Genomic DNA, 22,142 nt, shown 5'->3' on the forward strand with positions numbered 1-22,142 from the left:
CACATTATTTCTATATCTATTCAACACAGAACTTCATGAGATTTGCCTCATGTTTTAAAAATATTCTAGGAGAATTGGGAGAATGCTAGATCATCTGTTTCCAAAAAAAGGTGTGTTGTTTCTAAATAGATGGCATGCCTTTCTCTACCCCCATATAATTAGAAGCTTAAATCACTTTGTTTATTTTGTACTGAGGTTCTTTCTCATGGCTATTGGCATCTAGTTGAAACAAACTTGAGCGTTTAGGGATAGAGTTTCCAACAAGCAAATTAAAATAAAAACAAGTAAATAAGCTGGGACAATCAGTATGAGTAATTTGCTCTTAAACTTCACTTCTTTGATGTCTAGGTTATAGGTAATTTCTCCAACTTCTATCCCACATCTTGCCTTTGGAAGTTTATTCAGGTTTAAGATGGAGAGTTTAGGATGCAGAGTGTGCTATACTAATTAGCGTGGGATGTTTTCCTTTGGGAATCAAATGTTATTCTCCTATCCAGCTGACTCGTGCTGATGATGTAGGAAACTCATCTCTGAAAGTAGGAAGGGACATAGGAGGTGTACTAACTCTTTCAAATCTTTAAGCATGTCATGAAATAACTCTTTCAAAAGCTCCATGTGAACTCTACTACTATAGTAGACATTTATTAGCTGAGAGTAAAGAGAAATAATCTTTTTATATCTAGGATTACTCACAGTTCTTTAAATTTAGCCAGATTTCTTAGGTTAAAAAAAAAAAAAAGCCAAGTCCAACTTGTAAAAACAAATTCTCTCTCTTTTTGAAAAACTTTTCAATTAAAAAAAAAAAAGGAAATACTTTTCAACTTTTAAAACATTGCATGTAAGTGGAAATATTAGCTTAGATTTTTGGATTGCTTTCTCTTCCAAATGCCTGTGATTTATTGAGGTGAAATTCACGTAACATGAAATTAGCCATTGTCAAGTGAACAACTCAGTAGCAGTTGGTATGTTCACAGTGTCGTGCAAGCACAACCCCATGTACTTCCGAGACATTTCCGACGCTCCAGAGGAAAACCCCTTATCCATTAAGCACTTTCTCTCTCCTCTCAGCCCCTGGCAACCACAAATCTACATTCAGTCTCTACGGATTTATCTATTCTGGACATTTCATGTAAATGGAGTCATACATTGTGTGACCTTTTATGTCTGGCTTTGTCCATGTTGTAGCATGTATCAGTACTTTATTCCTTTTTATTGCGGAATAATATTTCATTATATGAATATGCCACATTGTATTTATCCATTCATCAATTGATAGACATTTGGATTGTTTCAGCTTTTTTTTTTCTGTTTTTCTTTTTTGAGACAGAGTCTTGCTCTGTCACCCAGGCTGGAGTGCAGTGGTGCGATCTCCGCTCACTGCAACCTCCACCTCCCGGGTTCAAACGATTCTCCTCCCTCAGCCTCCAGAGTAGCTGGGATTACAGGCACACACCACCACACCTGGCTAAGTTTTGTATTTTTGATAGAGATGGGGTTTCACCATGTTGGCCAGGCTGGTCTCGAACTCCTGACCTCAGGTGATTCGCCACCTCGGCCTCCCAAAGTGCTGGGATTACAGGCGTGAGCCACTGCTCCTGACCTGTTTCATCTTTTTCACTGTTATGAACAATGCTGCTGTGAACATACGTTTTCCGTTCTCTTGGGTATATACACAGAAGTGGAATTGCTGGGTCATATGGTAGTTTTATGTTTAACATTTTGAGAAATTTCCAAGCTGTTTTCCCAAGTGACTGCGCCATTCTACATTCCTACCAGCAGTGTATAAGGGTTTCACTTTCTCCACATTTTCAGCAATAGTTGTTATCGTCTGTCCTTTTGATTATAGTCATCCTAGTGGGTATGAAGTGATATCTCACCGTGGTTTACATTTGTATTTCTGTAATGACTACTGACATTGAGCATCTTTTCATGTGTTTATTGGCTATTTGTATATCTTCTTTGGAGAAATATCTATTCAGATCATGTATCCATTTTTAATTGAATTATTTATTTTTATATTATTTTGTTGTAAGAGATATTTATATATTCTAAATACAAGTTTCCTATCAAATATGTGATTTGCAAATATTTTCTCTCATTCATTGGATTCTCTTCATACTTTATTAGTGGTGTTCTTTGAAGCACAAAAGTTTTTTTTTTGAGGTGGAGTCTCACTCTGTCGCCCAGGCTGGAGTGCAGTGGCGCGATCTTGGCTCACTGCAAGCTTCGCCTCCCGGGTTCACGCCATTCTCCTGCCTCAGCCTCCGGAGTAGCTGGGACTACAGGCGCCCGCCACCTCGCCCGGCTAATTTTTTGTATTTTTAGTAGAGATGGGGTTTCACCATGTTGGCCAGGATGGTCTCGATCTCCTGTCCTCGTGATCCGCCCGCCTAGGCCTCTGAAAGTGCAGTGATTACAGGCGTGAGCCACCGTGCCCAGCCAAAAGTTTTTAATTTTGATGAAGTTCACTTTATTTTTTCTTTGGTTGCTTGTGCTTTTGGTGTCATATCTAAGAATCCATTCCCGAATCCAAAGAGATTTATGCTCATGTCTTACTTTAAGAGTTTTGTAACAAATCAACGAGAAAAAAAAAAAAAATTAAAAAGTGGGCAAAGGTCACGAACAGACACTTTTTTTTTTTTTTTTTTTTTTTTTGAGACGGAGTCTCGCTCTGTCACCCAGGCTGGAGCACAGTGGCTGGATCTCAGCTCACTGCAACCTCCGCCTCCCGGGTTTACGCCATTCTCCTGCCTCAGCCTCTCAAGTAGCTGGGACTACAGGCACCCGCCACCTCACCTGGCTAGTTTTTTGTATTTTTTAGTAGAGACGGGGTTTCACCGTGTTAGCCAGGAGGGTCTTGATCTCCTGACCTCGTGATCCGCCCGTCTCGGCCTCCCAAAGTGCTGGGACTACAGGCTTGAGCCAGACGCTTTTCAAAAGAAGGCATACAAATGGCCAAAAAACATATGGAAAAAATGCTCAACATCACTAATCATCAGATAAATGCAAATTGAAAACATAATGAGATACCATCTTACATACCAGTCAGAATGGCTATTACTAAAAAGTCAAAAAACAAGAGATGTAGGCGAGGATGTAGGGAAAAGGGAATGTTTATCACTGCTGGTGGGAATGTAAATTAGTACAACCTCTGTGGAAAACATGGAGATTTCTCAAAGAACTAAAAATAGAACTACCAAACTACCATTTCATCCAGCAATCCTACCACGGAGTCTACCCAAAGGAAGTCATTATATCAAATAGATACCTGCACTCTTATGTTTACCACAGCACTGTTCACAATAGCAAAGATATGGAATCACCATAAGTGTCTTTCAATGGATGATTGGATAAAGAAAATGTGGGGTATATGTATATGTATGTGTGGATATATATATAGTGTGTGTGTGTGTGTGTATATATACATATGTATATATGTGTGTGTGTGCATATATATATATGCCATGGAATACTACTCAGCCATAAAAAAGAATGAAATCATGTCTTTTGCAGCAACATGGCTGGACCAAGAAGCCATTATCTTAAGTGAAATTACTCAAAAACAGAAAGTCAAATACCCCATGTTCTCACTTATAAGTGGGAACTAAATAATGTGTACACATGGGCATCCGGAATAGAATAATGGACACTGGAGACTCAGAAAGCTGGGAGGGTGGGAGGGGGTTGAGGTATGAGAAATTACCTAATGAGTATAATGTATGTGACTTGGGTAATGGTTACACTAAAGGCCCAGACTTCATTATACATGTAACAAAATTGCACTCATACCCCCTAAATTATATGTATTTTTAAAGACCAAAAAAACAGTTTTGTAGTTTTAGCTCTTACATTTAGGCATTTGAACCATTTTGAGTTGCTGGTTTTCACATATGGTGTGAGGTAGGAGTACAAATTCATTTTTTTGCATGTGGATATCCAGTCGTCTCAGCACCATTTGTTGAAAAGATTGTTCTTTCCCCATTGAATCCTCTTAGCACCTTTGTCAAAAATCAACTGACCATAAATGTTGTTTATTTCTGGGCTCTCAATTCTATTCCAATGGTCTGTATGTCTTTCTTATGCTAGTACCAGTGTCTGGATTACTATAGCTTTTTTTTTTTTTTTTTTTTTTTTGAGATGGAGTCTTACTCTTGTCGCCCAGGCTGGAGTGCAATGGCACGATCTCAGCTCACTGCGACCTCTGCCTCCCAGGTTCAAGTGATTCTCCTGCCTCAGCCTCCGGGGTAGCTGGGATTACAGGCACAAACCACCACACCTGGCTAATTTTTGTATTTTTGATAGAGATGTGGTTTCACCATGTTGACCAGGCTGGTCTTGAACTCCTGACCTCATGATCCGCCCACCTTGGCCTCCCAAAGTGCTGGGTTTACAGGTGTGAGCCACTGCGCCAGGCCTACTAAATTTGTTTTTAAATAAAGTTTTGAAATTGGGAAGTATGAATCCTTCAACTTTGTTTCTCTTTTTCAAGATTATTTTGGCTATTCTGGGTCCCTTACATATCCATATGAATTTTAGAATCAATGTGTCAATGTCTCAAGCCAAGTGGAATGTTGACAGGGGTTGTGTTGAATCTGTAGATCAGTTTGGGGAGTATTGCTATCTTAACAATTAAATAATCTGATCCTTGAACATGGGGTGTCTTTCCATCTATTTAGATCTTTAATTTCTTTCACCACTGTCTTGTAGTGTTCAGAGTATAAGTTTTACACTTTTTTTGTTAAATTTAACCTAGGTTTTTTATTCTTTTTGATATTATACATGGATTTTTATTAATTTCATTTTTGGATTGTTTATTGTAAATGTTTAAAAACTGATTTTTGTATATTGGTCTTGTATACTTTGCTGAACTCATTTATTAGCTTTAATAGGTTTTTAGTGGATATTTTAGGAATTTTTATTTACAAATCAGGTCATCTGCAAATGTAGTTTTACTTGTTTCTTTCCAATGCCTTTTGTTTCGTTTTCTTGCCTCCACTACAATGTCAAATAGAAATGCAAGACTAGCCATCCTTGTCTTGTTCCTGATCTTAAGGAAGAAGCATTCAGTCTTTCACCAGTAAGTCTTATATCGGCTGTGTCTTTTTCGTAGATGCTCTTTCTCAGGTTGAGAAAACACACTCCTATTCCTAGTTTATTGATTTTTTATTATTACAAAGTGGTGTTTAATTTCGTCAAATGCTTTCTCTGCATGTATTGAGATGATCATGTGGTTTTTGTCCTTTATTTTATTATATGGCATATAATGTTAATTAAATGGCATATTATGTTAATTGATGTTAAACCAACTTCGCATTCCTAGGATAAATCCCCTTGGTCATGGTGTATAATACTTTTCATGTGTTGCTGAATTCAGTTTGTTGGTATTTTGTAGAATAATTTTGCATCTATATTCATAAGAGATATTGATCTATAGTTTTCTTGTGATATCTTTGTCTGATTTAACTGTCAGGGTAATATTGGCCTCATAGAATGAGTTGGAAAATGTTCCTTTCTCCTCCATTTTTTGGAAGAGTTTATGAAGAATTGGTATTAATTCTTTAATATTTGGTAGAATTCATCAGTGAAGCTATCTGGGCATGAGATTTTCTTTGTGTGTAGTTTTTTTGATTACTTATTCTATCTCTTGTTATATGACTATTTAGATTTTCTATTCCTTCTTGAATCATTTGTGGTAGTTCTAGGAATTTGTCCATTTCATCTACGTTATCTAATTTGGTAACATATACTTGTTCAGAGTATTCCCTTAAGATTCTTTTTTTTTTTTTTTTTTTTTTTTTTTTTTTTTTTTTTTTTTTTTATGGCTCCACTGCTCCTTATGGAGCAGGGCAAACCCGTATGAAGTGCATCCAGAATAGCCATTTAAAATTCTTTTTCTTCTTTTATCTCTTGTTGGATATGCCAATCAAGGTTTATTATGAGTTCATAATAACAAATCTGCTGAAAGCTGATGCAATGATGTTTACTTACATTTTTTCATAGGCAAACATTGTATGCATAAAATTTTCTCTCATTCAGAAATTTGGAAAAAATACAGAAAAGCAGTTGGAAATAATGAATACTCCCTCATCATTCCACTACCCAGAGATAATGACAACATTCTGATAATTTCCTTCAACGTATTTTTTGTATAGTATAGATTTCTGATCATCCTAAATGTTAGTTTTTTGTAGCCTCACTTTTAGCACTAAAATGTTATGTAAACATCTCTCAAGTTGTTATGAATGCTTTGCAAATATCATTTTAGTCATTGCTAAATATTTTATTTGGTGAATAGGCCATAATATGCGTAATTATTCTTCAAATATTGGACCTTTTAATACTAATATAAATAACACTTTGAAGAATTTCTTTGTGCAAAGCCTTTTCCTTATTTTGGATTATTTCTATATTCTGGTGATTAGATATGAAATTAGCATGTCAAGGGCTATAAATATTTTGAAAGCTCTTGATAGAAAATGACAGATATTATTTCCTGATTACTAACCATATCCCAAAGAGTGTTCGACATCATCTACATATATTTTATTTAATCCTTGTAATAAGCCTGAATAAAGGGTTATTATTCTTGTTTGTATAGTGGAAGCAGCTCATGCTCAGTGTGGTAAGTACTTGGTGAGTTTTTTTTTTTTTTTTTTTGAGACTGAGTCTCACTCTGTCGCCTGGGCTGGAGTGCAGTGGCGTGATCTCAGCTCACTGCAACCTCCACCTCCCAGGTTCAAGTGATTCTCCTGCCTCAGCCTCCTGAGTAGCTGGGATTACAGGCGCCCACCACTACGCCCAGCTAATTTTTTGTATTTTTAGTAGAGACAAAGTTTCACCATGTTGGCCAGGCTGGTCTTGAACTCCTGACCTCGTGATTCGCTCACCTCAGCCTCCCAAAGTGCTGGGATTACAGGCGTGAGCCACCACGCCCGGCCTACTTGGTAAGTTTATGCAGCTTACAGCTGGTAGAGTTGGGGTTTGAATTCAAGGAGTTTTGACGACAAAGTATTTTTTGCTGTCACCCATCACACCATTTTATGCCACCTCTGAATGTTGCTGCTTCAGAAGCTAGCTTTAATTAAATTTACTTGTATACAGTACCTTGTATTTGCATAGTGCTTTTCAAGTTGGCTAGGCCCTGTAACATACGTTTGATCCTCACAGCCTTTTGAAGGGTTGTTCTCAGTTTGCAGAAAAGGAAATGAGCTTTGAAAGGCAAAGTGATTTCCTCAAGGGAACACAGCAAGTCACAGAGCCAAGGCTCGTGCTTGATTCCTGTTTCCACTGGTCTGACTAGTGTTAAGGGTTTTTTGTCCTGCTAGGTCATTCCACCTGACCACAGTACTCTGCCTCTGGAGTATCATGGCAGTTTGAGAAAGCGTAACCTACATGTAAAATCAAGGCTATTCCCTTTCTTGTGCTCTATCCCCCTTCCATGTAGAGAAGTAGCATCAGGCCAGGCTCAGTGACTCACGCCTGTAATCCCAGCACTTTGGGAGGCGGGCGAATCACTTGAGCCCAGGAGTGTGAGGTTACAGTGAGCTATGATTATGCCACTGCACTCCAGCCAGGACCACCACCGAGTGAGACCCTGACCCTTAAAAAAAAAGACCAGGCACGGTGGCTCGCACCTGTAATCCCAGCACTTTGAGAGGCTGAGGTGGGTGGATCACTTGAGGTCAGGAGTTCAAGACCAGCCGGGCCAACATGGTGAGACCCTGTCTCTACTAAAAAATACAAAAATTAGCCAGGCATGATGGCGCATGCCCTATAATCCCAGTTACTTGGGAGGCTGAGGCAGGAGAATTGCCTGAACTTGGGAGGCAGATAGGTTGCAGTGAGCCAAGATCGTGCCACTGCACTCCAGCCTGGGCAACAGAGTGAAACTCCATCTCAAAAAAAAAAAAAAAGTAACATCAATTTTATATTGTCATTGTTATTTTAGTTCTTTTGTGATATGTAACAGGTAAGAGAGTACTAATAATAGCTATCATTTATTGAGTGCCTACTACTCTCATTATTTCTCACCAAAACTCTCAGAGAAAGTTTTGATTAGTCTCCCTCGTTTTATAAATGAGGAAAGTGAGACTTAACTGCCCCAAGTTACACACTCATGGGTGGCAGAGCCTGAATTGGAACCAGATCTGGCAGATTCCAAAGTTCATGGCCCTTCTGATATGCTACCCTGACTTGGAGAATTGGAATTTATCCACATAACAGAAATTAAACATTGCAATTTCATTCTCCTGAATTTCACTTGACACTTAAAATTTTATGTTAATGGCGTTTCAATTAATAATCTATTGCCTTTTTGCTCCCATGGAGCACTTTGGAAACACTGATATATTTTATTTCTTCCCTTGAGACCACTTAGAAATGTATTTATTCAATTTCTGTAAGTGCTAAGAGGCTGACAAAGACAATCGTGCTTTTTTGGCTTTGTGGTTTGATGCTTAAGCTGTGACAAATAGAAGTTTCTCTAATGGAAATCGTTGCTTTCGAAAGTACTCATTCTTTATTTTATATGGAAAAAAACTTTAAAAATACTAAATAGCAAACTAAATATTTCTTTAATTCTTGGTAAAACATCTGGTTAATTTAGCTGGTTAAAAATCGACCAATCAAGCCATTCACAGCTGCTTGAGAGCCCCCCTCCCGGCTCTCCATCCATCCCCACCTCCTTACTCCCAGTTTGAAGTCCTTTACTGTGATGTATATTTCAGTTTGAGATCTTCATGGAAAAATAACAAATGAAAATCTTTCATCTTTGGTGTTCCCTAAAGAATTTTCTCCAAGTTTAGAGAGCCTCTTGCCATTCTTCTTGCTATTGTTTGTCAGAGGGTTCTAGGTTATTGTAGCCATCAAGCAGTCTTTACTGGCACGGAAGGGTGTATTGAAAATCCGTGTGAACTCGGACCGCCCTCATTTTCCTCCTCAATGAACTGCAGACAGAGAAGCTGCTCTTTCAAGTCCATTGTCCCTCCATGACTATCCGTATGCTCTGTAGCTGTGGGAGGAGTAGGTAGGGGAGGGCATTGATTTTCCTTCTGCCTCTCCTGCTCATTCCCCTAGCTGTTGCCCATCAGCATCTTGACATGCTCAGTGACTTTCCTCTTTTTTTCCATTTTCCTTTTTTTTTTTTTTTTGCTTTGGGTGTGTGTGTATATATATATATATATTTCTCAAGCCATTTTGTTTTGCTTTTGTTTTCCTCCCCAAATATTTTTGAAAATTGCAAACCTGCAGAGAAGATGAAAGAATAGTATATAAACACCCGTTTGAAATAATTTGAAAATAAGCTGTAGACATGGAATTAACCTGTATGTACTTCAGCATGCATCTCCTAAGAGAGGGATATTCTCTTATATGACTATAATACTAGATCATCCTGAAGAAATTTAACATTGATAGCGTAACGTTATCTAACACGTAGTCCATATTCAGAATTTCCCAGTTGTCCAAAATTGCCCTTTGCAACTGTTCTTTCCTACCCTTTAAAATAAGCCTTCTCTGGCCCTCTTGTCCCCTCCAGTTCCTCTCGTCTCTCTCCTCCCCTTCAAACTCGCTCCTTAAGGGGGCATTTGTACCGCTGTCTCCTACCTCCTCATTGATCCCAGCCCAGGGAAGATGATCTGACAGGTTCTTGAATGACCTCGAAGTCCAATGGAGCATTTTCAGTGCTCCATTTTCTCACTTCCTGGCAGTCTTTGGCACTCCTGCCCACTCCCTTCTTACCACTCATTGCCCTTGTCTTCAGGGGCAACACATTCTCCTGGTTTTTCTTTTAGGTCTCTGCATGAACTATTTATGTGGACTCACTTTCTCCTGGCTTTTAAATGTTGGGGCTCCTCTGGGTTCTCCCTTGGCTCTCTGATCTTGTCACTCTTAACACTCTCCTTGGATGCTTTATCTACTCTATGGCTTTGACATCAGTGTGTCAAGACTCCAAATCTTTATTTTCAGCCCACATTATATGCTCTAATCCCTGTTTTATTGGGAATCATTTTTAAAAAGTACTTTTCTTTGTAAAAGAAGACCATTTTCTTCATCTGAAATCATGATTCCTCTCACTAACAATTCTTAGGTAATAGTCACCGTTTGATATGATAATGTGTTGGCCCAGAGGTTTGTATAGGATTGGTGCTACAAACACTTTTAATGCCTGTGTGAAGCAGACAAAACAAACCCATCCTAACAACCTTTTTATTTTTTACACCAATTAAATACATCTTTATCTTTTTATTTGCTGTGTGATTAATTTACCTTTGCTTTAAAAATTTCAAGTATTTTGAGACTCTAGTAGGGGCTATTTAGATAACATTTTAGAATCGTGAACCTTTAGAAGGCAAAAAGGTCAGGTGTAGCAGCCATGTCTGTAATCCCAGCACTTTGGGAGGCTGAGGCAGGAGGATCACTTGAGGCTAGGAGTTTGAAACCAGCCTGGGCAACATAGCAAGACCCCGTCTCTACCAAAGGGGGAAAAAATAGCTAGACATGGTGGCTCGCACCTGTAGTCCCAGCTACATAGGAGGCTGAGGCAGGAGGATCGCTTGAGCCCAGGAGGTGGAGGCTGCAGTGAACCATGATTGTACCACTGCACTCCAGCCTGGGCAACAGAGCAAGACGTTGTCTCAAAAAAGAAAAAACAAACACACACCCACAACACACACACAACACAACACAAAACCCAAAGAGAGCAGAACCACCTCTTTGTTTAAATGATTTTTACTGGCTTCCAGCTTTACTAGGAAATTCACAAAGAAGCCAGCTTTCTAGTTGGGTCATGTTAATTGTTAGAAAATCTTGTTACAGAGAGACCTATTTCAACTAAGTGCAAGAAAGGACAATCCCTCAGCCCCAATTGCCAGTTATTTCCCATATTCAGAACACTTTTCTTATATGATTATGGCTTTATATTTCATTAGCTTTTAGCAACTGCAAAAGACAAAAATTTAATGCGGATCGTATTTGACCTTGGATGAATGAACGTGGCAATATAACACAGATTAGTAATTAATAACAAGGGAGACATAAAACAGAATTGCAGTCAAGATATTATTTCCTGAGTGAGGATTAAAGGTTATTATTGAATTATTGAATAGAACACATTTCCTATGACAGACTATTTTAATAATTTAAAATGATAGGAATTCTTTTATATAGCAAAATATCTTTTATATAAGAATACAATAGTTTTTAAAAATTAATATCTTCATAATAATGATTCTTTTGGAAAATTGGCAAAACATAGTATGGTAGGGAGGTAACAGTTACTTGTAAGCTGTTCTCTTGGTCTGAGTCTTTTATTGAGTTGGCCTATTATTTTTGTATGGCATAGATGAAGCATCACATTTTCCTGAACTAGTGATATAGTCAAGGATTACAACTCATCTTTTTTTTTTTTCTTTTTTGACACAGGGTCTCACTCTGTCACCCAGGCTGGAGTGCAGTGGCGCCCTCAAGGCTCACTGCAGCCTCAACCGCCTAGGCTCAAGTAATCCTCCCACCTCAACCTCCCAAGTAGCTGGGACTACAGGTGTGTGCCACCACACCCGGTTAATTTTTATAGTTTTTGTAGAGATGGGGTTTCACTGCATTTCCCAGGCTGGTCTCGAACTCCTAGGCTCAAGAGATCTGCCCGCCTCGGCCTCCCAAAGTACTAGGATTTTAAAGTCATGAGCCACTGCACCTAGTCCAAGGATGACAACTCTTATGGAATCTTTCATGAGCTGGCTTTATGTCATCTTCATATTGTTCCATTGCCCTGTTGAATCAAATAGGGCTTTAAATGGGCCATTTATAAATTCTAATCCTAATAAATGTAGAAGGAATGAGTTCAAAAATCAGTGTTTTGCAACCACCATAGAAATAATTGATTTAAGCAAAAATCATCAATGGATATTTTGGAGAACAGAATATATACACAGCCTCAAAGCATGTTCCTGCAAACTTTATTAATTGTAAAGAGGAAAACACTTCCACAGTAGAGAAGTTCACATGGACACCACCTTACCCGAGTGATCCAAGTTCACATCAGTGATAATGAGACAGATGAGCACCTCCTGATGTCCTAATGCACTGAGAAAGACATACCACTTATCCTGCCAAAATACATAACCTGAATCTCATCACGAGGAAGAGAGCAGACAGATCCAGATTGAGGGATGTTTTACAATCAACTGGCCTGTACTGTTTGAAAATTTCAGTGTCATTGAAGAGAAAGACAGAGGAATTGTTCTAGAATAAAGGAGACTGAAGAAATGACGATGGTATGTGGGGAGAGAGACTAGTTATTAACAATTATACTATCGTTACTTTTTCATACATTTGAAAATATTTCAGCCGGGCGCAGTGGCTCACGCCTGCAATCCCAGCACTTTGGGAAGCTGAGGTGGGCGGATCACCTTGAGGTCAGGAGTTCGAGACCAACCTGGCTAACATGATGAAACCCCGTCTCTACTAAAAATACAAAAATTAGCCAGGTGTGGTGGCGTGCACCTGTAATCTCAGCTACTTGGGAGACTGAGACAGGAGAATTGCTTGAACCCAGGAGGTGGAGGTTGCAGTGGGCCGAGATCTCGCCACTGCACTCCAGCCTGGGTGACAGAGTGAGGCTCCATCTCAAAAAAAAATTTTTTTTCAAAAGAAAAAAATCCTAATCCTGTACATCCTGAGATAAATTTACCAAGTTTGTAGTGGTGGCAGCCTAGGCTTATGTCCTTTGGTAGTACCATTTTTTAGCCCTTTCTTGTTTTTGCCATCTACCAACTTCATTCATTGAAGACTTTCTAGCCACTCTGAGCCTCATACTGGGTATCTTCACTGTACACGTGAATAAACCCCAAATGCTTTGGTGTCTGAGTTCCTTGATCTCCTGAGCCCCAGCAACTCTCTCATCTCCTCAACTTCAGCTGCTCACTCCCATTTACTGGCCCCATGGTCACCTGGAAAAGCCCCACCTCTGGAATCTTCATGATTATCATCCTATTCTCTGATTGCTTGATCTTCTTTGAAACCTCTGATCCTTAGATACTTCCCGTGTGTCTCTATCTCCCAGCCTCCAGTTTTATTTAGATTTTGGGAATACAAGTGCATTTTTGTTACATGGATATATGCGTGGTGGTGAAGTCTGAGCCAACCCTCTCTTGTCTTCCCTTTCTTCCCCATCCATCTTTCCTCCATCTTTTGTTGGCTGTCACTTGAACCAGTTAACAGATCATACACCTTAGTCATATTAGTCATATTTTAGGCAATTAAAAAATTAATATGTGAAATGTTTAATGTTCCCAAACCAATTGCTAGCAAACTTTGGCTACAATTCCTTGATGGGAAAGCCAAAGATATTAGTAACTTGTATTTTTCTACAGGGATGATTCTGATTGATTGATTGATTTTCAAGTAGCCTTTAGTATTTGTCTTCTTTGTCCAGAAGTTTCTGGTTTGAGTGTTCAGTTTTGCACATCCTATTGTGTCCTTGGATGGTTATTTTCAGCTTTTCTATGTACAGTGATAGGTGGGCTGCAGCAATGGCACTAAAAACAAGTAGATGGATGAGTTAGAGTATTTGGTCACTGGAAAGAATCTTAGAGATCACACAATCCAAAGTTCTCATTGTTTACATGAGAAACTGAGGACCGCGGAGGTTGGCTGATTTGCCTGAGGTTACATAGCTGGCAACTGGGTAAGTCAGGGCCCAAATGGAAGTATCCCAATGACAAAGTCAGAACTTATTTTTATTAACCCGTGTGGATGGGGTTGGTGGGTGGGAGAGTGAGTATATAAAATGTTGTAGAAATGACCTGTTATTCTCGCTCTTGTCTCACTGGAAGGCCAGAGGTTCCTGAGAATGACACAATTATGATCTCTTTCAGACTTCACGCTTTACTCTCTTGTTTCAGAAAAGTGTCTCCCAGGGACAAGGCCTGTGTGTTGTGGCCTTGCTCTGCAGGGCTGCCGGAGTTTGTGGCTGAGCGAGCCTCATAAGGTCTCTGCCTTGCTTGCTGCCCAAGAAGCAGGCTTTGTGTCCATCTCATGTTCACTGGGCATGTGCTTTGAGCTGATTTTCCAGTGAAGTTAGAAGTCTCACTGGGACAGCCGCACATTCTGGCAGATGGCAGATATAGAATATCTGTAAACAAAAGTAACAGTAATGAAGACTGTGGTCCTAGGCCAGAGTTCAGCCATACCCCCTTCTCATCATGCTTTGAACAGCTGAGGTTATAGATGCTTCTCCTCTTCGCTTAAAGCCTTTTGCTATTAGAGGATTCATTTTCTTTCCAGTTCATTCGAATTTATTTTAATCAGCTGTGTCACACTTGTGCCTGGGTCTCTTCTTGCCTGGATGCCAGGCCCCTTAAAGGTACATTAAATATTCGCTTATCCTGCTGCTTCCTCAGGAGGCCTCTGCCAGAAGAATTTCAAAAGCAGAGAGTCTTTAAATACCTTATCATTCTGAATATGAAATGTCTTGTTTGAAGAACTATCTGTCAAATAAACTCCTATTTAAAAACCAAAACCAAACCAAACATAAAGACTCTACCAGCCAGCACAAAGAGAAATGTAAGACACAAAGTCTTAACTAAACAGTAATTTCATTCGTTCAACAAATATTTATTCCTGCTGTGTTCCAGGGACTATTCCAGGCTCAGGAAATACAGCAGCTAACTCAACAGATCAAAATCCCAGCTCTTAGAGAGATTACATTCTAGTAGGAGGACATACGCAATGACAAAGAAGTAAATAGATACTATGTCTCGTGGTGATAAGTGCTATGGAGAAAAAATAAGAAAGGAGATAGGCGATCAGGGCAGGGGAGACCATGTAAGAAGGGATGGTCAGGAAAGGCCTCCTGCAAAGGTGATGTCTGAGCAAAAGCTGCAGGCTCTAACCACATGCACCCCAGCTGGCTGGGCTCTTCTTGCTCTAAGCTGTTGTGTTCTGAGATGGTAGCCTGTTTGTCCACAGTAATTTGTGAATTTTTTTTTTTTTTTTTTTTTTTTTTTTTTTTGAGATGGAGTCTCACTCTGTCGCCCAGACTAGAGTGCAGTGGCGTGATCTTGGCTCACTGCAACCTCCATCTCCCAGGCTCAAGCAATTGTCCTGCCTCAGCCTCCCAAGTAGCTGGGATTACAGGCGCCCACCACCACGCCTGGCTAATTTTTGTATTTTTAGTAGAGACGAGGTTTTGCCGTGTTGGCCAGGCTGGTCTCAAACTCCTAATCTCAGGTAATCCACCTGCCTTGGCCTCCCAAAGTGCTGGGATTACAGACGTGAGCCACCATACCCAGCCATAATTTGTGAAATTTCTAATGAAATATTATGTATAATTAGGAAGTCTTTGGGACTTAACTGGAATTTGTTAGCCTGGAGAGAGACAATTTTTTTAAAAGTATCTTCCATTTATTGAGTGCTTCCTATATGACAGGCAATGTGCTAAGCATTTTATATGAATCAATTAATATATTACTAATACCTATGTCAACAAATTACTAATACATTATTATGTATTATTACAACACCCTTAGAAGGTGTTCATTCATTCAATCATTCATTCAACAAATATATAATACATTTCCAGGCCTTGCCCCAGGTGCTGGGGATGCAGCAATGATAAAAATGAAATTCCTAGCTAATAGGGAAAAATGGACAATAAACCCATACACATATAAATGCAGACAATGTCAGATGCTCAATAGTGCCACAGAGAACAGTAGAACAGGTAAAGGGATAGGGAATGTGAGGTGAGGGAAGGTGAGGGAGGAGATGCTATTATATATACCATCTGATTTGTTTTTTGGTTTTTTTTTTGAGACAGAGTCTTGCTCTGTTGCCCAAGCTGGAGTGCAGTGGTACGATCTTGGCTCACTGCAACCTCTGCCTCCCAGGTTTAAGTGATTCTCATGCCTCGTGCCTCAGTCTCTGGAGTAGCTGGGATTACAGGCATGCACCACCACGCCTGGCTAATTTTTTGTATTTTTAGTAGAGACGGAGTTTCGCCATGTTCACAGGCTTGTCTCGAACTCCTGAGCTCAGGCAATCCACCCGCCTCGGCCAACCAAAGTGCTAGGATTAAAGACGTGAGCCACTGCGCCTGGCCCCATCTCATTTTTTATGGCTGATTCCAAATGCCATGTATAGCAAAATGAGGACGAGCCCAGGTTCTGAAATTACAGATATCTGGATTTGACTCTACATTCTCCCTCTGACAAGTGACATGATCCCAGACATGTTGTTTCTGAGCCCCCGTTTCCTTATCTGTAAAATAGGGATAGTGACACTTGAGAGGATTGTTGGGGGGAGGATGAAATCAAATCAAGTTGAAGTAGATGACCCACGTAAAGCACCAGGCACAATGCCTGGCACAAAGCCGTCACTCTGAATTCATTATTTGTCTTGCTTACTAACCCCCTACATGACTATTTAATTTCTTGCAAAATACCATGATAGTGATTGCCACCAGAGAAAAGAATCTATTAAAACAAAAAACCAGCTTGGCAATAGAGAAACCACCTACTGGGCACAGAAAATTGGCCAGGTAACTTATTGAATCTGTGCTGTTGCTTCTGTCTAGAAACAAAAAGAGAAGACCCTTGCTACACATACTCCTCAATACCATTTATTCATTCATTCATTCATTCTGCATGGAATCAATGTGACGGGGAAGAGAAGCCCTGTTATCTGATGAAGCAGCAGGACCAGAAGTAGATCTAAGCTGTCCAATAAGTTTAGAACTGAATGACGCAGCTCTTCAACTCTCTGGGCAGGGTGGGGGGTTTTGGGGGCCAGCAGCCCCCTCGAGTAGGGTCTATCATGCCTGCGTTCTACCCTTTGCTATTTTGGAGGTTTCTTCTCCAGGGGAGGGCCCTCAGCTGGCTAGTGCTGTCCTATGGTGGATGGGGCTTAGGAATTAGGTGAGGCTTTGGAGGTCTGATGTTGGCATGCCCAACCTTGCTGGGCTCCTTCCCTCTCCTGGAGAGGTTTCTGCGGGAAATGTATGCCCAAGGGACAACAGCAGGATGTGGATCAAAGTCCGCTTTATCAGCTGCTGCACAAGTACCCCAGATCTCAACGTAGAACTCTAATGACGGCATGAGTTGGAGCCTGCAGGAAGTTGGAGGCTTGAGGTCTTAGCAGGACCTGTTTTTCCGGCCCCTCCAAGACGAGCTCATCAGGCAGGGTCTAGTCAGGAGGCAGAAACCACAGAGTGATTTGAACAGAGAGAATTGAATGTAAAGAATTATACCAAATGCAGGGAAGTTACCACCCTAAAGCTGAGAGAACAAAGCGAAAAGAGTGCAATTATTCCAACTGAGAAACTTGCAGGAGGGTCCCACAGAACTGAAGCTCAGACCTCTGAGAAGTGGTACACTCAGCCGGTGCTACCATGAGACTGGCTTTGCAAGTGCTGGATGAACTGCAAACTGGATCCTTCACTGTTACCTGGGGTGAAGAGCAGTTGCTAGGTTACACTATCAGGAACAGGAAGCAGACAGGAAGGAGTGTGTCCCTTGTTCCTCCTCCAGCCTTGCAGTCTGCCTTTCCCACCCCTATTGGCAGAGCCTCACAGGGGGCAACTGACAAAGCTGAAATGGGGTCTGCAAAGTCCCAGCCTCAGCATCACTGTGCTGACTAGGGAAGGGTGGATTTAGAGTTGAGACCTGACAGCTTAATAAGTGGCATGTGTGCTCAGGTAGAGGAATATGAACATAGACAAAGATGGCTGCTTCCCAGGCTGGGGTGGGGTGGGGCAGTTCTGCTTCCTGACTTTGGGGTAGAAGAGGAAGTAGAAGACAGAGGGGACTGTAGGTGTTTATAAACCTGCTATGCCACAGTTTACACCCCTCCCCCCAGTGGAACCCAAAGAACGTATTGTGTGCTATATACAAAACAGCAGCTCCTCCCTTGGAGAGTGAGGTGGGGATGGAAGCCAGGCAGAGATGGGAGGGGACCTAGCTTGCCTCTTTCCCCGCGTCAGGGAGGAGTAGAAGTGGCAGTAGATGTCAGGTGTCCAGCTAGTGCCAGTCACTTAGTAGGCATTCAAGAAATGGTACTGGCCAGGCGCAGTGGCTCACGCCTGTAATCTCAGCACTTTGGGAAGCTGAGGTGGGTGGATCATGAGGTCAGGAGTTCAAGACCAGCCTGGCCAACATGGTGAAACCCCATCTCTACAAAAAAATACAAAAATTAGCTGGGCGTCGTGGCGGGCGCCTGTAGTCCCAGCTACTGAGGAGGCTGAGGCAGAGAATTGCTTGAATCCGGGAGGCGGAGGTTGCAGTGAGCCGAGATTGTGGCTCTGCACTGTAGCCTGGGCTACAGACAAGACTCTGTCTCAAAAAAAAAAAAAAATAGTGGCCATTATTATTCAAAGGAAGGAAAGGTGCACATAGGTTAGGGAATGAAGTAACTGACTAGAGTGGAGAGAGCCAGAGGACCTGAGTTCATACTAGGTAAGTGACTTGGAGCAAGAGACTTGCCTTTCTGAACTCAAAATTTCCTTATGTGTAACATGGAGATGATGATGCTTGTGGGGACCAAATGTCTTGTAATAGACCCTTAACATATGATATCTTGTTCTATTAATTAGAGAAATAATAATAAGCTCAGTTATTTCTTTCTTTTTTTTTTTTTTTTAATCGAAATGGAGTCTTGCTCTGTCTCCCAGGCTGGAGTGCAGTGGCGGCAATCTTGGCTCACTGCAACCTCTGTCTCCTAGGTTCAAGTGATCCTCCCACCTCAGCCTCCCAAGTAGCTGGGATTACAAGCATGCACCACCATGCCCGGCTAATTTTTGTATTTTTAGTAAACATGGGGTTTCACCATGTTAGCCAGGCTGGTCTCGAACTCCTGACCTCAAGTGATCTGCCCGCCTCGGCCTCCCAAGGTGTTGGGATTACAGGCGTGAGCCACCACGCCCGGCCAAACTTGTTTATTTGTTATTGATATTGCTGATACCAAATAGAAGAGATTTCACTGATCATTTATTCCACAACATCACTGTGCAGATGAAGAAGCAGAGGCACAGAAAGGATCAATAGCTCTATGGAGGTTAAGAGCTTGGGCTATGGAGTCAGTCAGACCAGGGTTCGAATCCTCACTGTCCATTTCCACTTACCAGCTAAGTGAGCTTTAGTGAGTTCCTCAGTCTCTGTCAGCCTCACAGTGTCGTGAGGACTGCAGGACTAATCAATGCCTGGCCCTTTGTAAGTGCTCAGGAAGTGGCACTGGAAAGGCACCTTTGTGCTTGTAAGTATGAGAACCCCTGAGGCCAGAGGGTGATTCATCATGATAGCGACTGTCCCACAGAACAGCCCTTTTAGGTGACCCTAGACCCTCCATCATGGTATTGTGAGAATACTTGAGATTTCAGCCATGCCACTACCAATTATTTGCTTTGCAAGGTTGAACTTGTGTGTAGGGAAAATCTTTCTCCCCTAACCGTTTTTTTTTTCTCCACTCTCACACCGCAACAATCATCAACACAGAAGACTTTTGTGACCAAATGTGTGGGGACTTTTCTCCACACAACAAGCAGCAGATACCAGCTGGGTGTCGTCTGATTCAGATTCTGACATTACCTACCCAGATATAGTGTCAGATCCCACAGGTTGAGGGCTCAGTCCCCAAAACTGCCTACCCACCCCATCCCAACACCAATTGCAAGTCCAGGCCTCCAGAACTTCTGAGCGACCAGCTTCAAGTTGGGAGTTCCCATGACCCCCCTTTGGGTGCCATTATTTTACTAAAGCAGCTCACAAAACTCTGAGAAACACTGCCTTACATTTACTGGTTTATTATAAAGGATATCACAAAGGAAACAGATAAAGAGATGCATAGGGCGAGGCGGGGGGAAGGGGCAGGCCACCCTCCCAGAACCTCCACGTGTTCAGCTATCGGAAGCTCACGGAACCTGGTTCTCTTGGGTTTTTATGAAAGCTTCAAGACAACAGCATTTCTTCCCCTAGGCATAGGGTCTTAAGCTCATAATCAGAAAGTCAGGGGAAAATTAGAGCTTTGGGGCAGGTGAAAGGAGGACAGGAGAAGGTCAGAGGCTGCCCCTGAGGCCTAACATACCCGACATCATAACAAAAGACTGTATCAGGGCCATGGATGAAAACCTCCCTCTCTCTCTCTATATATATATATATGTATGTATATATGTATGTATATATATGTATATACACGTGTGTGTGTGTGTGTGTGTGTATATATCTTAGTTTATTTTCATGCTGCTGATAAAGATATAACCCAGACTGGGTAATTTATAAAGGAAAGAGGTTTAATGGACTCACAGTTCCACATGGCTGGGGAGGCCTCACAATCATGGCAGAAGACGAAGGAAGAGCAAACAGACATCTTACACGGTGGCAGGCAAGAGTGCGAGTGCAGGGGAACTCCCCTTTATCAAACCATCAGATCTCGTGAGACTTACTATCACGAGAACAGCACGGGAAAGACCCACCCCCATGATTCAATTACCTCCCACTGGGTCCCTCCCGCAACACGTGGGAATTATGGGTCTACAATTCAAGATGAGATTTGGGTGGGGACACAGCCAAATCCTATGTATATTATAACACCACAACATGTCACTCTATTTCTTCTTCCTGTGGTTTTTCCCTATAAAGCTCATGATACGTGACATTGGGTCTATTTCCTGGGGTTTTCTGGAACCTGAATAATGGAAAGAGTCCCTGGAACCCAAGAGACTTGGGGAAGCTGTTAACCTGTCAGATGACCAGGTCCTGGGATATTCTGTGTACTGCAGCAGTACTAAACCAGAGGATGCTGGGACCGGGGACTGGATCCCTGCTTTCAGAACTCAAATCGTTCCTGTTATAGTCAACTCTTATTTTTTATGCACCAACTGGGAAAAATGATAGCATGAATAAAAGGAGCCAGCTGGTGTTGATTGCTCTTCACTCTAAAACTCGAGGAGGCATAAGAGACTGTATTTTAAATCTCATCTCTTACCTGATTTCTTTCTTCAATATGATGAAACTACAAAATGGCTCAAAGGCTACCTTCCCCAGAAGAGAGACAGTCTGCCTGGATAGTCCACAAACAAGACAATACTTCCAGTTGCCATTTACTTAGCATGTGCTTTTTACCAGGCATTGGGCTAAACTTTTCCCCTTGTAACATCTCATTTCATCCTCATAGAAACTCTATGGGGGGGGTGGGGTGTGTTTTTTTATCCACCTGCATTTTATCAATCGAATCTCAGGTGCAGAAGGTGGTGTGAATCATACTTCTCCATCAGCTCATTGAACATTATCATCATTGGTCTGTGCAAGACCCCTTATTATGTTAATTAGTTTATTCCCTTCTATTCGTGTATCCCACGCACATTCACCCCCCATAAATAACCGGTCCATCATGTGTTGTGTGCATCTTTCCCTTTGTATATGTTCTTATGAAATGTGGTTTTGTGTGTATCTATATAGTTTTATTGATTAAAGTAGTATTTCTTTCTGTCTCTAACTTTTTAATAACCATTCTAAATGGAAGTACTATGTTTTTAAGACCTACTGAATAGGTTATTGTGGGTTTGTTTAATCTATTGCTTCCAGTTGTGTTGTGCTACTCCATGGTGTGCACCCACCACAGGTACAGATTCTCTTTCCTAGTGATAGGCAGCCAGGCCTATTTGTATCAAACTTCCTGTTGCCACAAAGAAGCAATTGCATCCCCATATGTCTCCTTGATGGACTATGTGAGAATTGCTTTGGGGTACGTAGTGAAGAATGGAATTGCTACTTCATAGGGTATACACAGATTCATAGATTTACTATGCTTATGCCATGTCAAAGGTGGGCACTGTTATTATTCCCATTTTACAGATGAGGAAACTGAGGTTTTGAGAGTTTTAATAACTTACCCAAAGTCACATAGATGGTAATTAGAGAGCTAGGATTCAAGTTCAGGCAGTCTTACTCCAAAACTTCTGTTCCTAATGGCTGTGCCATCATTATTCTCTGAGCGTTTGAGACATGAGGACATTTTATAAAAAACATAAAAGTCAATCTCATTGTTTGGTGTTTTAATAGTCTTAGAACCTAGGAATCCAGGTGGACTGCTTCCCCCCCCCACCCCCCGAAGCACCTACTTCTCCCAACAGGTGCATAGTAACTGTTTTTCTC

At 41.2% G+C, this 22,142-nt stretch overlaps 1 protein-coding gene across 10 annotated transcripts in view; it reads left to right on the forward strand.

Annotated features, from left to right (window-relative positions):
- The window catches only part of PPEF1 (protein phosphatase with EF-hand domain 1), a 149,396-nt gene that overhangs the window by 32,315 nt on the left and 94,939 nt on the right, over positions 1–22,142 (forward strand). The window lies entirely within an intron of this gene.

The sequence above is a fragment of the Macaca mulatta genome, chromosome X, assembly GCF_049350105.2.
Source record: "Macaca mulatta isolate MMU2019108-1 chromosome X, T2T-MMU8v2.0, whole genome shotgun sequence".
In the NCBI taxonomy this organism is placed as follows: Eukaryota; Metazoa; Chordata; class Mammalia; order Primates; family Cercopithecidae; genus Macaca; species Macaca mulatta.